General features: G+C 40.2%; 1 long non-coding RNA gene across 24 annotated transcripts in view; it reads right to left on the bottom strand.

The window, feature by feature from the left end:
* The window catches only part of LOC106738300 (uncharacterized), a 372,722-nt gene that overhangs the window by 32,221 nt on the left and 324,395 nt on the right, over window positions 1–16,106 (bottom strand). For 14 of the 24 annotated variants that reach the window (XR_009457417.1, XR_009457413.1, XR_009457416.1 and 11 more), the window contains one exon: window positions 468–552. The exons of the other annotated variants lie outside the window; for them this stretch is intronic. This is a non-coding gene — a long non-coding RNA (uncharacterized LOC106738300). The remainder of the gene's footprint in view (window positions 1–467; window positions 553–16,106) is intronic. 24 annotated transcript variants of the gene reach the window in all.

Below are 16,106 nucleotides of genomic sequence, written 5' to 3'. Positions count from 1 at the left end.
GTATTAAAAGGAGGTTATAGAAGATAGCCTTTGCTTGTAAACAACAGTTTCCTGATACCATAGACAATATCATTTGCAAAGCAGACTGTTAAAGACAAAAAGACAAAAGCATCCTCTAGGTCTGTTGACAAATCTAAATAACTACTAATGGTGTTTGCAAAGGGATGACCCAATGGAAAACACAACCTTGACAGGCTGCTTGTTCCCCATTGTTTTAAGCAATGTACCTGGGATACAAAATATCATAAGCTTCCCTTAGTCAACAAAGTAAAACTAAAATATACTGAATGATTGGGGTGGGGAGGGGGGGAGGGAAGGAGAGGAGGACATGATTAAAGATAATAAATGAGAAGAGAAACTCATTGAGTATATAAAAAGAAAACTGTTTCACAACAACTTCATTCATTCAAGCAAGTACTAAAGATGTAATGCCCCTGTAGGTATTTGAGACCATAAGAAAAACTTACAGCAAAACTGGTTTTTGTTTTCTCTGTTTAGAAATCTGTCTGTCTTCATGATGTCTTTGAAAACCTTGTTTACAAGGAGTATGAACTGCACCAAAACAAATAAGATTGGAGTTATTGATAGATACCATGCAATTGGGAATTTTAAATCAAGAGTCAATGTTTGTGTGTGTGGTTCTTCACTGCTTTCCTTTGATTGTTTGTCGATCAGATGCAAGCCTGTTGTACCAATTATTACAAATATTGCATCACTATTAGAAAGACACCAAGATAAAACTACTAACAGCTACTGCTAACATAAAATGCAGTTTGATCATGAGATGATTTTCTTTTCTCTCTCTTCCTACCCCCCATTAAATGAATCTCAGTTTAGCTGTAAACCTACAGTTCACTTTTTTCAGTGGTTGTATTAATGAAAAAGAAAAATGTGCACAAGCACAGTTAAAGTAAAATACTGTTTAAAAGTCACAGAAGCATTCACAAATATTTTTCCTGACTATTCAGTGACCGCTTGTTCTGACATACATAAGAGTGTTTTGGGAAAAAGTGTCAAGGGAATACAGGGTGACTGAAGGTTTGGACACAGAGTTGTTTGTGGTGTTACATCTGAGAGCTAAGCTACACTACACTTTGCATTTGGCACCTAATATCCTGGTCTGAAAGTGCACACGAGCCAAAAATTGCATTACCAGCATAGTATCCTGTGTCTATGCCAACACATTTCCCTTCCAACAAGGAACGGAATAACTTATCCCTTGAGTCCAGCTTTTCCTGGTGGCTTGAAAGCTGGAATATATCCATTATAAATTATTTTGAGCATTTGCTTTGGGTGAAGGAACTATTGCTGTTACCTTGATGAGATTTAATGTACTGGATGCATACACACATTCAAATGGTCTCGGAGAATTCTCCAATGTTTGTTTTCTCAGTAGAAAAACTTACCCAGAGAGACCTGTACAGATATTTGAATGCTCAGCCCCGATAAGCAGAGAGTTTGCATTGCTGATGCTGTGCAGCCCCCTGTGTACAAACACTCTGCAGGCTCCCTCAGTCAGCCTGGAGATGGAAGGAAGCAGTGCACAGGGAAGCCCTCATTGGCTGACCAAGACACAGGGTCAAGCCTGTGTCTCCCTGCAGCACAATGTGGGGATTGTGAAGGGAGTGTGTTCCTTTCCCTGCTCGGCTGGAGCCATAGTTGAGCCCAAGTGACACACTGTTTTCCTGGAGGGATGGGAGCAAGGCACCCTAGGATGATGGTGAACTGTGCTGTGGCCTCTCTCAGGAGGCTTCACTGCCCCAAGAGAAACTCCCACGAGGGATTTAACTGTGGCTGTTTCCAGGTTACTTTTCTCCTGGAGTGGCCATTTGCCTTGAACATTTGGGCTAGGGACAGAAGTTACACATAAACTGGTTTAAGTCATCAGAAACTGGTTTAAACCTGTAACAGAACAGAAGCTCAGTGCACATAAAACAGTTTCCAAATGGCTGAAACTGGTTTAAGATAAACCTAGCTGAATGTAGTATCAGACTTAACTGATTTGGGTCAAACAGGTTTATGAAACTTCTGTCCCAGACCAGGTAGATTTGTAGTTTCTCCTGAGACAGCAGCCACTCTCACAGGAGAAACTGAATGCCTTTGTGAGGCCAGTGTTGAACTGAGGTTGCCATCTTAAAAAACCTCTCTTAAAGTAAGAAAGGAGCTTATCTTAGTGACAAGTTAGACTTAGTATTTAGATAACGCTATATATATTTTCTAAGTGGTATAAAAGAGCCATACGGCTGATGGTGTCTCAGAATTCTTTGACAGGATCACCAAATGTAGAATTACCCTAATTGCAAGCTCTCTAATGAAATGACTTGTTTCTTTAAGGAATTCTACTCATGAGTAGGTAACACTTGACAGGGAAAAGGATAGTCTTTGGGATTTTGCTGTAATTGCTATAAAGACTGGCATCCCCTTTATGCTTTAATCTCCCAGATAAACACTGAGTGCTTCAGATAGAAAAAGAATATTTTTGGTAATATGCCACTTAGAGAGAAAACACAACAGTTTTCTGAATGCATTTTACACAATTACACTAATTTAAACTCTGGACCTACCACTGGAAAAAAATATATATTTAGAAGTTGTAGCAGTGGAAGTAGTAATGGCACAGAAAAAGTGTATATATGCCATTACTACTTCTGCATAATATATCGTTCAAAGTATGCTCCTCTTTTACTGTTTTCCCCCTTTATTTGCAGTTTTAAGCACAGACATATGATCTGCTGCTTAAAGCAGTGGACTTGTACTCAGGAGGCCTGGTCTTAATTTCTAGCTCTGGCTTAAACTTCCTACAGGGACCTAGTCATGTTTTTAAATCTCTTTCTGCCTTAGTCCCTCTTCTGCAAAATGAGGATAAAATACCCTTTTCTTGCTCTTAACTATTTAGATGGAAAATTCTTAAGGACAGGAGCTGCTTCTTGCTATGCATTTATTTATTTATTTATTTATTTATTTTGCTATGCATTTATTCATAATGTACCTAGTACCTATGACCCCAATCCTGCTTGGACCAGCACTAGTACAATATGATAAATATACTCCCTCCTCTATCATAATTAAATATATAAAAGTAGCCATTTCTTTACAAATCACTTCTCTAAAATTTACACTGGGCCACCTTTGTCACCAAACAGGAATCCCTTGGATCAACCAGCATGCAAATTGTTCTCACATGCCTGCAGTTAGTGTTTGCTTTTGATCATTTGTGTATCTTGTGCCAGAAGAAAACACAAAAGCTTGTCCCTCCCTGAGGGTAACTGCTGCTATCAGAGAGAACAATTCCTACCTGTCACAGTGATCCAGATCTGGAAATTTGATCCTGTGCGCTGATCTGTTTGGGACCCTGAGGGACATTTAAGCTAGTCATATTGACAGCAGAGGTCTGACATATTAGGACAGAAAGCCTTACTGTACTGAGCAGCACTGCCAATTTGAAAAAACATTTGTCTTTTCCCCATTTGCATAGCTGTGCATAACTGGCTTTGTATTTTCATGCTTTATGAGACGTCATCTAATAAAGAAATAGTTTACAGAGTGTAAATCATAGTTCTCCTTTATAGGGTGGTGAAAGTAAAACAGGTATTTCATGAAAGGGAAGCATTTCCTTAATTCTGTTTTCATTTGTAGCTTTATATATTATAACGGCCATCTGTGCCTTAAGGTGAAAAGATATTTTTTTTCTTTTCAAGCAAGCTCCCTCCTCACTCTTGTCTGTACATTCCTAGCCATTTCACAATCCAAGCTATGACACATGCTATCTGAAGCATTGGCCACAGAACTGGTCTGCCTGCCAGTGTGCCCTGACTTATATGAAAGAACAAATCCTCCATTGTTTTCCATGCACCATATGTCAATACAATAAAATCATTGTCTTCTGTATTCGAGGTTACATTTGTTTATGATCATGATATTTACTTTTTACTATTAGGGTAAAAATGTACCCTTTTTCTTTTCTTTAGTTAAATGTATTTCCCCCTTTTTTGCCCCCTTTCTTCCCCTGCCCCTTCCCTACCCCCTGTCTCCCCCACTCAAGAAAACATGTAGCCAGAGGAAGAAAGTTTTCTACTGAATAGTTTTAAAATATCTTATGCTCCTTGTTAAAAACAGAAATAACTGGATTAATTTTGTTGTTGGTGGTGGTAGTATTGACACAGTCCTGTTTGTACTCAAGAAGAGGCCTGACCATAGAAAAAGCATTGGAGGTTTGGAGGTTGAGTGCTGCCTATGTGGAGTGGGGCAGCAGAATGGTTTGGGGGGGGTGCCTCACTCTTCTCTTGCCCATCCCTAACTCCTCCAGAAATCTCCCAGCTTCAGCCTCAGCAAGCAAGCACCAGCAATAGCATAGGAATATGTATGAAGGAGGGTGTGCAAGTGGGCAGGGGTGACATGTAGGGGGTGCATGGGGGTGCACGTACACCACCTGAGAGTGCCAGTGTACCCCCTGTCAGGATGTGGCAGTTCTGGAAGCGGTGCAGCAACTTTTACGGTGAGTGAGATCGGCCGCTGGGGGATCCCCCCCCCAGTCGCTGACTCAAGAGGTGCTAGATGCAAGTGGGTGAAAGACACTTTAGGAAATGTAGTTCTGGAGCAGCAGTGGAGTGTGAGGATGCTGGATGAGATGTTGCCCCATATTTTTGCTGCCAAAAACAGGTGTGTGGTTGGGCCCTGCTGATTTGATTTGGAGGAGATTTGGCCCAATTCGGCAGCTGAATCATCAAATCCAAATTGAATCAGGACACCAATAAAAAGGTCCAAATTGATTTGAAGCCTCTGAATCGATTTGGAAAAGATTTGGAGAGCTTTGGAGAGATGCAGCTAGTCCTCACTCATCAGCGCAGGGAGCTGGACCTGGACACCGTGCCAGTAAGTGGGGAAGGGGAGCTGCAGGAAGGGGAGGGGACATGGGGCTACCCCACTGCACCCCATCCCCTGCCTGCTCCTCCAGCCCCCTTGAGTTCCCCCCAACCACCACCCACTCTCCCAGCCCTGTCAATGGTTGCCCCAGCCGGCCCCAGCATCCTGGTGCTTTAAAAAAAAAGCCCTGCACTCAGCAGATGCTGCAGCAGCTGCCTGGGCCTCTGGGGGCTCATGGTAGAGCCCCCCCATGCAGTGCAGGGCAGTGGGGGGGGGGGGGGGTAATGGGATTGCCCCCATGCCTGGCAGTAGCCAGTGAGTGCAGGGAGTTTTTAAAAAATTGAACCAAGTCACTGTCCCTTGAATCAGCTGAATCTGAATCTGAAGTGAATACTAGCCGCTTTGCACAGGCCTAATGCTTACCTTTAAGCAGGTAAGTAGCCCCATTACAGTCCATTTGACTAGTCCCATGCTTAACATTAAGCAAGTGTATAGTGCTTTGCTGGATTAAGACCCTATCACATATGGAGAAGAAAATCAGGAAACCTGTATTCAATTCCCACTTCTCCTTCCCATTTACCCGTGCCTGTGGGCAGGTTACTTTTTCTGTCTGTTTCAAAAGGGGGAAAATGCCACATAAACACTATTTTTAATGTGCTTTGGATATATAGAGAAGGAAAGTGTTACAGAAGTGTAAAGTACTCTTGGTATGAATAAGAGTGTTTATATACATTGAAGCTTATGGACACCATGCTTTACATTTGATGGAGAGAAAAATTTACCTTATAGGAGACCAGGTATGATGCCATCTACTCTCCTGCCTGACATGGTGTTTTTATAATGTGATTGGGGTCCATACATCTCTTACTGTAAACAGATCTATCCTTGTGTAAGTCATGTTAACTTCAGTCTGGAGATAGTCTTGATGTAAATGAGAGGGGAATCAGTCCCACTGGTGTTTATAATAGATCTAATCCTGTAACAAGTGCTCTACAGTGCACTTAGCTGTCTCAGAAAGGGTGCAGTGCTGTGAACACCTGTCCCAAAGAAAACCCACCCTCCAGTTGACTCCCTTAAGAACAATACAAATAAGTTTTCAGTAGGCTGTCATGAAGTGAAGTCTTGTTTCTATGTAGGAGTTATCAATAAGTCTGCCTGGGTTCAAGATCAAGCTATTTGTCAGGTTACACCCACTGACACAATATATACTTTGTGTAATGGGCTATAAAGCAATGTTAGGTACACTATGTTTAAAGTAAATATTTGGCTACTTAAGGAACCATGCGGAAAGGTCTCTGTATCTTTATTAGCTATATAACACCATAATGAAATGTGTAAATTATCTGAACATTATATCTTTTGAGACTATCCCTCCAATCAGGCACCTAGGAGGTGATTTTCAGGGTGAGAACTACCATAAACTTAAAAAGAAGTAAAACAAATTTCTATCTATCCAGCTGAAGTACTAATTATTGACTGATGCAAGGAAGAATGCTAACAGGTGACTATTCAAAGGCAGTTGTGTACAAGTAATCAAGGAGATGACAGCCTTGAATAGTCTTTTAATAAAGATAAAATCTTAATCACAAAGGAACAAAGTTCTTCATTTCCTGTTAAAGATGTTCATCTAATACCAGTGCAATTTAAGCAACCCTAGACAAATATTGACTGTTTGTGAAGCACGTTTAACTCTCAAACTGCTATGAAGTATTTAGTGAGTATAGGTCTATAATGTGCCTTTTATATTGGCATAAACCTTTGCACAGAGGAGGGTGTGCAGGGTAAAAAATAATTTTGAATCATAGATTCTCTTGTAACTTTTTTCCATCTGCTGATAAAAAAAGTTGATTCACCGACTCAAAGGTCAATATAGTGAGGGAAAATTGCTGAGATATGGCTGAGGAACCAATACAAAACTACTGGATGTCTGCTCTGCATGCCTGGCTCCTGGAAGAAAATTTTAAGTATAAATAAGTCAGACTCAGGCAAGTGAGACCAAAAAAATATTTTAAGTTATCTTTATAATAAGTAATAAACATCAAATGCTGGGAATTTCTAGAAATGGGATTTTAAACTGATGGATTAAGTCATTTTTACCAAAGCGATATTTCACTGTTCACTCCTACCACCTTCTTTTCTGTCTGATCCTTTGCTGATTGTGAACTTAAGTTCAAATAAAAGAATATTAGGTAAGGATTTCTATGGAAATCAACAGAAAGCCTATATGAGAATATATAGTCTTACTGACTGTCAGAGCTCTACAAGGAAGACACAAGTGTCACTGATATTCCTGTTTTCAATTATGTAAGGTACATGAAAATTTTATGCTTAGAACAACCTAACTAGGGTTAGGTCAATCTAAGTGCTCATCTGCACAGATGTTTGGGGAGGTCAGACCAGGGAAAAAAAAGTGGCCATCCCAATCTAACCTAGTTCACCTGAGGAAGTAAACTAAATTAGATTGAAAATAGGTTAGCTCTATCTAATGAATGTCTGTAAATGTTTGGAGTGCAGCCCTGGGGCTAAGAAAGCCCAGCCACTTGCCCCCATCCCAGAGCTGTGCTCATCCTGCCCACCCCATCCTGATTGGGGAGGGGCCTCAACCCTCTCCCCCACAGACCTGCCAACCCCCCATCCATGGAACTTCTAGCTCCCCCGCCCCCGTCCTACCTGTCCCTCCCCACACCCTGACTTACTCAGATTGGGTTCTCAGCATGGCTCCTGGCACTGGTGAACATGCGCAAAAGCTGGACCTAATCTATGATCATGCAGCTAAAGGAAGCCATGTAATCTTAGGTTGGATCTGGCTCATACATGCATTCACCAGTGCTGAGAGCCATGCCGGGAGCCTAATCTAAGTCTGCTTGTGGAATAAAACAATGTAACACCAGGGGTAGCAAAGTTAGGTCTAGGCACTTAAACTAAGCGGTGCGATTATAGATTGGGTATAGCAAATATGTGCACATACTCACAGAGTATGAACTAGATTTGTCAGTTTGGCTTCCTCACTTTCAGATGTCACTGCCTCCCTTGCCTCCTGCTTCTGTGTCTTCCAACAAACCTTCCAGGATGTTTCATAGGGTCTGCTTTACCTGCTCTAAACAGGTAAAAGTGTAGATGCCTTATTGACACCCTATGATTCAATGCAGAGCAGAGTCAGCTAATTTGTGGCTGCAGATTCTATTCAATTATATTCTATTCTAAGATTCTATTCTAAGATTCTATTCTATTATATCCATTTTCAGAATAATAGGTTAATATGATTTTACTGGTTATGCAGAATTTTAAGGTGTGTAACTTGGCCAGCAAGACCTAGCTGGTCAGTGACAGCATGGGAAATCAAACCCAGGGGTTTCAGCTTTATTCTACCTTCTTGCTCCCACTCTCCTCATTTACAATACTTCTTTCCTTGGCTGATGCTGACTTTCCTAACAGTGAATATTGCTAATATGCAAAATTTATTTGCACTTAAGAATGGAGCATGTTGTCCAAAATGTAATGTTATAATGTCTCTGCTATAGAAGTATCAGCTTACTGTGAAAAGGAGAAACTAGACAATCTAGCCTGTTACTTACCTTAGAGCAGCTGGGGCTAACATTTATGGCAGGTGTGCCACAAGTCAAGCTCTGCACCCTCCATGATTGTCAATCCAAACCTTTCTTCTGCTTCATGCTCTATCTACTGCTGTGCTCCCTGCCTCCTCTCCTATGTGCCATGTGGCACATACATAGAGGCCTCCTGTGTCACAGGTTAGCCACTGCTACTTAGAGTTTGCTTGTGGAACAAAACAATGTAACATAATGAGTGGCAAAGTTACTCCATGCATCTATACTAAGAACACTTTGGTAGCATCTCTTACAGACCTCTGGCTGGGTGTCAACTCATGTGAGAAGAGTAGTGTGCCTAGGAAGTTTGCAGACCTCTCATTCACTGACTGTTCTATCCCTAGAAGAAGGACACATGTTAGCAGAGATGAGTTCAAACAAATGGAAAACCAGAGCAGAAATCATGGGTCTTGTATTTTGAAATGATGAACAGAGGGTCTCTTCCTTTGTTGAATTTCTGCTAATTCATACAACCTTATAGGAATTCATCACTAGTGCTTACTTCAGTGACTGGATTCACTGACTACTGTGCTCACAATAGTTTTTTTGTTTGTTTTTGTTACATCAAAGCTGTGGAGAAGAAAATAGCACTATTGAAGTAGTTTTCAATGTACATATAAGGATTGTTCTAATAAAATAAGAGAAAAGAGTTGGGAGAGGAAGAAAAAGTGTTCCTTTAATTTTCCAACATGACCTATGAGATCTCATCCCTCACCCTGCAACGCTCATCAGACCACACTTGGGATGAAGTTTCTTCAGGGCATTTACAAATTCATTAAGACAGGAATCTTATTCCTTGTTCCAAAAGGAAATAACATCATTACTGTAATTAATAAAATGTATTAATTTATAATCTTGTGACCCTTGGTATGTTGAACTGTATTTTTTAAAGCATGATAATCATACTCAAATTCTTCTGTTCTTGTGTACAGCATGCCTGCTGCTTGAATCATAATAATGTGGTCATGTCTAGAAGCCCTTAAATATATGGTATTATCAAGAGAAATCAAGGTTGTTTAGAGCCTCACATGGACAATTCTAAGCAGCTACCACAATTTGCCCAGTCCTCACTCAGTTCAGGATCTTGCTCAAGTCAATTGAAGCGTAACCTAATAAAAAACTGAGGGACGGATTCAGACTTTCCCTGCACAGAATAGGAGCTGGACTAAGTGAACAATAAGGAAATGATTCCATAGCTAGTGATACTGTAAACTACAAGACTAGGGACAGAAGTTACACATAAACCAGTGCAAGTAATGAGAAACTGGTTTAAACCTGAAACAGAGCAGAAGTTGAGTGCAAATAAACCAGTTTCAAAATGGTTAAAACTGGTTTAAGATAAACCTGGTTAAATAGTATCAGACTTAACTGATTTAGGTCAAACTGATTTATAAAACTTCTGTCCCAGATCCCTTCCTGGTTGAAGTTAAATCAGAGATCCCCCAGCATGATTTGCAGTCCTGTGCTGGGCTGTGCTGTCTGGTCCAGACAGCAGGGTTGGCCCTGTCCCTCTGCTCCCTAACTGACTCACTGGCCAGCTCACTGCCCCATCCCAAGCAAACCAAGGCTAGGTTCTGAGGGCAGGGAGGTGGGGTTAAACAGCCCATTCCCCAACTCAAACTTACTGCTGGCTGTGACTGTAGACTACAAATCCCAGAGGCATCAGGAAACAGGAAGAGGAAGTGTTGAGCAACCCTACAGAGTCCTGCTGCTGTGATGCTGGACTGCAAATCCCAGAGACCTCAGGGGCAGTAGGAAGACAAAGTGAACACACAGCCCATGCCGGCTATATGCCAGAGAGCTGTGCTCTAGCACCCCCCAGCTCCTGGCCTGAGTCACTGTAGGCATGTAGTTGCATTTCCTGAATCAAAGGTAAATGTGTGTCTAGTTGTTTTTTCAGTTTAATCTCTGCATTTTCAACTAATCTGCAAAAACTGAATCAATTCAGTCTTGGGCTTTTTAACTGTACTTAGCCCAAGAGTTGATTTTGACACCTAAGATTAAAATGACACCATGGAACATGCACAGAATCCCAGTGCATATTTTTTATTTTTCTAATTCTAATCCACTGTTTCTAAATTGCAGAATGCTTGATGATTTTCAAAATTATTACAGCGACTATTTATGAAATAACTACAACTGCAAACAATGGTTCTGTAGAGCAAAAGGAATTCTATTTTTGTCATTTTTCAGAGCCAGGGGTTTAAAGTTTATGTGGACTTATTTAAATAGGTCCCAGAACAGTCACAAAACTGATATATCTGTCAGAAGCTATTCAAGCTGATGGATTATGGCTTTCTGATGTTAGAACAATTGGTTGCTGGACATTTTTTTTAATGTATAGCTTGCTTTACAGTTTCTGCCAGGACATTATAATGCATACACTAAGACCTCTCTCATATTTGCAAATCTCTAAATTTTAAAGACTCAGACAGCTTGATTTATATTTTGATGTCATGGGACACTTCTGTTGAAAGCCACAGTAATAAGGACATATTCCCCAAACTGCCAGTCTGTGCTAACAGAAGACATGTTTCACCACTGTTAATTCAGAGTAACTCTACTAGCTTCCATTTGGATCCTCCAGACTTCCAACAATGCCTGAGAACAGAATTTGATTTATACCAGGGCTGTCCAGGGCTGCCAGAGGCCAAGAGCAGCATAGCATGCCCCACGTGTTGCACCAGTGGGGACCAGGGACCACCAGGGCCACACATACATTGCCCCCCACTGCACTATGTGTCCCCCTGAACTTTACTACATTTGCCCCAGCTGTAACAAGTCCCCAGGCACCCCCTATGCTTCATTTCAGTCTGGAATGTGCCCCCTGCTGCACCACACACCCGGCATCCACTGCACCATGCCTCTCAGGCTCCCTGGGCCACTGGCTTCCCCAGCACTGAAGGCTGCACTATGCTGCACTGCACTGCACCACTATACCCCTGAGGCAGGAAAGGGGAAGCCAGACAGAGAGGGAGCCTAGAGTCCCAAGTTGCTTCTGCAGCTGAGCAATGGAGCAACAAGCAACTAGGTGGGAGCCTGTGGGCTATTATTTAATCCCTTCTGGACCCCAAGCAGCCTGCCGGTCATCAATTGGATAGTCCTGATCTATATTGTTGATCTATTCTGGGAACAAACCCACCCAGACTCTAAATAGCTTGCTTATAGGCTTTTATCTCTAGAATCCCAAAATAGACAGAAATTAGGGCAACTAGTATGCTCAAATAAGTCTGTTTACCAAAAAATGGACATGTGCCATCCTTTCTAATGTGCCCATCAGACATGGTATCATAATGGCAGCTACCTGAGGAAGCTGCATTTTGTGCCCAAAAGCTTGCTTAACATCTCTTCCAATTATGAAGGTAGTTCAGTAAAAGATATGACCAAAACAATTTTGCTTCTTGAATATCCCCTGGATCATTACAGCTGTAACAACATTACAGCACAACATGCTCAAGAGTGCCCGGGCACAGTTTTTTAGCATAATCTGCCAGAGTGGGTCTGCTCACTGACAGCCTACCTAGTGCCTGGCATGCTAGCACTAGTCTAAGGAAAATGGTAAATTCCTTGGGAGAAAGACCTGGGGGCAAATTCATTTGTGCTGTAACCTTACTGCAGTTAATAACAGCAGACAAAGGATAAATTTAGGCATTTATCTTCCATGTGGTTGTAAAAAAGCCTTCTGTACACTTTGAGGGCTATATAAACAACGATAAGGCACACAATTCCTTGTTTTTCATGAACAAAGGCAGGTGTTGCTGATAGAATTTAGGTTCCAACCGTTGGAAATTTAACTAGAGATATAACTGATCAAAGCAAGAGTTAGCGAAACCATTCAGAAGGTGTTAGTGCATTTATTGAATGGAACTGTGCTGTGGATACAATTCAGTGGTATGCCTCAATATAAACAGCACAGGTTTCAGCTTTCACTACTGAATGTAATTCTAATAATGCCTCACCTCACTTGCTAAAATACACCACTAATCCAACATATGGGATCCATCTCTTAAAGATACTCAGCTAGCAATTTTATTTCCCCATATTTTGACAAAAGGCTTACTTTGCATGGTTTAATCCAAGCAAAGCTGTCCATGGAGGTACACCAAGCATACTCTCCTCTCTATTCCCACGCTTTTTAATATTTGTCATATTTCATCTTTTAATGCTGTCCTAATGAGAGCATATTGGAATACCACAGAACCAGACTCAGAAAAACGTGGTCCTGAAATAAAACACAGAACAGAGGGAGCATTGTATTACAGCCTCTGTTAATGTTTTAATGGTTGAGAGATTTCCAACATGTTGGCAATGTCAGGACAAACCAATTTAATAAATTATTAACACTAATCAAACATTTTTATGATGGCAGTCAAAACTTCCGTGGCAGTTAAAGTTAATTCTGTTGAAGTTTGACAAAGATGTTACTGTTTGATGAAAGCCATGTTTAAACTCTAGCCTGCTTTAAATCAAAACCTTGCATTGCACAGAGCAGAAATGGTTAAACAACACTGTTTTGAAGGGGGGAAAAATGAATTTGGGATTATATTTTTAATGGAAAGAGTAGGGGCTAATGAAAGGCAGTGAAGTATAAATTGATTAACCTGTATCTAATATGCTTGCCATTTCTTCAAAAAGAATAAGGGAAAGACAGATTGTCATTGGTCAGATAAAACTCAGGCTGTCAGAGGTTTTGCTAGTCAATATAAAAATATCTAAAAAATCCATGCATTTGACAAGAGGAGTAAATTAGCACATAAAAAAAGACTTGCCATTTTCTGATGCATAGGATTCATTCAACTTTAGACAAGGAAGCAGTTTTAAAAAAACCACTTTTGCTTATGGAGTTAGTAATAACAACAATACTGTACAAATGTCATGTTTTCTTTCTCACTAATCCAGCCTTGCCATTTGAATTCCAGCACAGCACAAGCTAATGAGGAGTATAGATTAAGTGTTTCTTAAACCTCCCCCAGGGCAACCAGAATCTATATATCATCAATCCACTGCAAATTGATCTATTCAGCCTGTGAGGAGGGTCAGGTTTTTGAGTACTAAACCAGGATCTAGTCATTTTGAGTTATCAGCACAAAGCTCCGTTCTACTGAGATGAAGCAAAGTAAAATTTTAATTCATTGGGGTTTCAGTAAACTGAATTTCAGCCACAAAGCTTTCTCTGTTCTTCTCTTCCCTCACTTAGAAAAATGAGCATCTACGCCACCATTCAGAGACATTTTTTTTTTCTCCTTCTCTTGCAGATGATGCCATCTTGAAAACTTCAGGCTCAGAACCAAAAAAAACCACTTAGCCAGTTCATACAAAACTCCTAATTATTTTAGTCAAATAAAAAGATTAGTGACATATAGAAGTATGTATATTTATTTATGCTTGTGTTTAATATATATTAATAGTAAAGTGAAACACACTGCTCAAAAAGGGCATGTTTCGAAATAAGATATTTTTATTGGAATCTTACAAACTTCCCCTGGAAAATCAAATCCATTGCTGAATAATGAATTTGGGATGTATATAACTGCATGCAATCTTCTGTGTTTCCTTAACACCTTACATGCTACAGAATGTCAAAGTGCTTTATAAACAAGGATCCTAGTTCACTAGTTTGAGGCATTGCTGCCTATTGTCCTTCTGTAGGCAGTGGTGCTCCCTGAACACACAGTGGTTTGTCCCTGCCTGCAGTTTCACACATGTGAAGTTAATTCAGCATCAAACAGGGTGCATCTACACGTGCACATTTACTGTGCAGTAACTTAAATTCCTGCACATGTCTACATGTGAACGCCTGTACTGTGCAGTAACTATGGCAACTTATGCTGACTTGGGCGTAAATTTGATATCTACATCATGCATTTCAAATTTACCTGATTAGTTACTGCACAGTAGCAGACGTTTAGGCACTTTACTGTGCAGTAACACTGTGTGTGTGAACTGACTTGGAACTAACATTAGTTCCAAGTCAGACTACACATAGCAGTAATGCTCTTTAATACTTATGCGTGTAGACACTGGCCTATTTCCACTTACTGCACAGTAAATTTAATGCGATGTAAATGCACATGTAGACGCACCCTCACAGTGGGAGAAAACACTCTCCACAGTGTACACTTGGGAATGGTAGACCATCTGAAGCCTGAAATACAATGCATTTAAATCATTGGAAAGACTTCTATTGACTTCAGTAGGTTTCTGATTAGGACATTGGTGAATCTCCTACTATTAGAGGGGAAACCTTCAAACCATTTAGGTCTTCTCTGAACAGCTCATACTAAAGTCAATTGAGCTACAAAATCTAGCCAAGAAATTTAATGTTATTGCAGGATACCATTCTGTTCAACATATTACCTGAAGTACCTATGCAATGTATCATTTTGCTTGGAATTCAATGCAGAGACCTCAGGAGAATGAAAAGATCCAAGCTGCAACATACAAAATTCCTTAGGTACAGAATTTTAGAGGCCTCAGGACTGGCAGGCATTTTAGCTCGTTTTAAGTTCCAGTAACTGAGTATAATTCAACAGAGAGGTAAATGAGCAATTTGTAGAAAACACATTGAATAAATTAGTTTTTCAAATATTGTCTATAAATTTTTCTTACCAAACATTAGAAAGTATGACTTGTCACACAATTTGCATTGCAATCAGCAGCTTTATTGAGTTTGACTTGAATATTTGCTCTTCTTGCTTTGTCACATGGGTTTTATTTCTCCTCTGATGGATGACAAGCTTTTACTGAGTGGGCAGAAAACCAGAGAAGCCACTTGTGGCATGAACATTTGATGACCATTTGCTCAAAAGGATTCATGCATTCATTCAAAAATTTCTTTCTGATGGACGTTCTTCTAAACATTGGTGCATATATGACTGTATGAAAAGCATATAAAAAACTACCTCTGGAATAAGTTTGAAGCTTTTAATTGATAACTGTTGATTAGTACTTTATTTCTTTATTCCTCCAGACTTCTGTGCTCTCAGGAAACTTCTACAAAAAGCCTAATCATCAGGGTGTTGAGAAATATCAGTCTTATTTAGATATTACCAGTATTTCTTGGCCAGCAAAATAATGGGAAAATTATGCCCTCATTGGATGCATCCCCATGAGCATGCATGTGTGTGTCTTTTCCCCAGAGACAAGTAGCAGTGGCCTATACTTGGGCCACTGCTACTTGTCCCTGGGGAATGCCCATGCATGAACACGCTGGCATGCAGCAAATTGCCCCAAGTTGGGTAGAAGAGGCTGGGACCAGCACCTGGGCATATTATTTTAGTTCTTCATTTTTTAAACACATCTATAAGTACCCTTCAGTGTACTGGACACCTGTCCCATAAATTAAAAATCATATTAAAGCCAAAAAAACCCCACTGTTTAGAAATGGAAATCTGGGAAAAGGACCGTTACTGTTCTTTTAAGTGCATTTGTGATATTTTTAAATCCTATTTATATGTATTAGTTACTAAAAACAGAAAATGGGTTAATTATTGTTTCTTAATATGATTATGTTTAATATTATATGGATATGAACCAAATAATTTAAGGAGAACTTTTTGCTTTTTAAAATGTAGCAGAGCATAAACAAGAGTTTGAAGAGACTCTGTTTAAAAAAGAAGTACCATTCTCTTGAACTTA

This window comes from Alligator mississippiensis, chromosome 1 (genome assembly GCF_030867095.1).
Source record: "Alligator mississippiensis isolate rAllMis1 chromosome 1, rAllMis1, whole genome shotgun sequence".
NCBI classification, from domain to species: domain Eukaryota; kingdom Metazoa; phylum Chordata; order Crocodylia; family Alligatoridae; genus Alligator; species Alligator mississippiensis.
The sequence above is the reverse complement of the archived record's forward strand: the minus strand, read 5'-3'. Positions and strand labels throughout refer to the sequence as shown.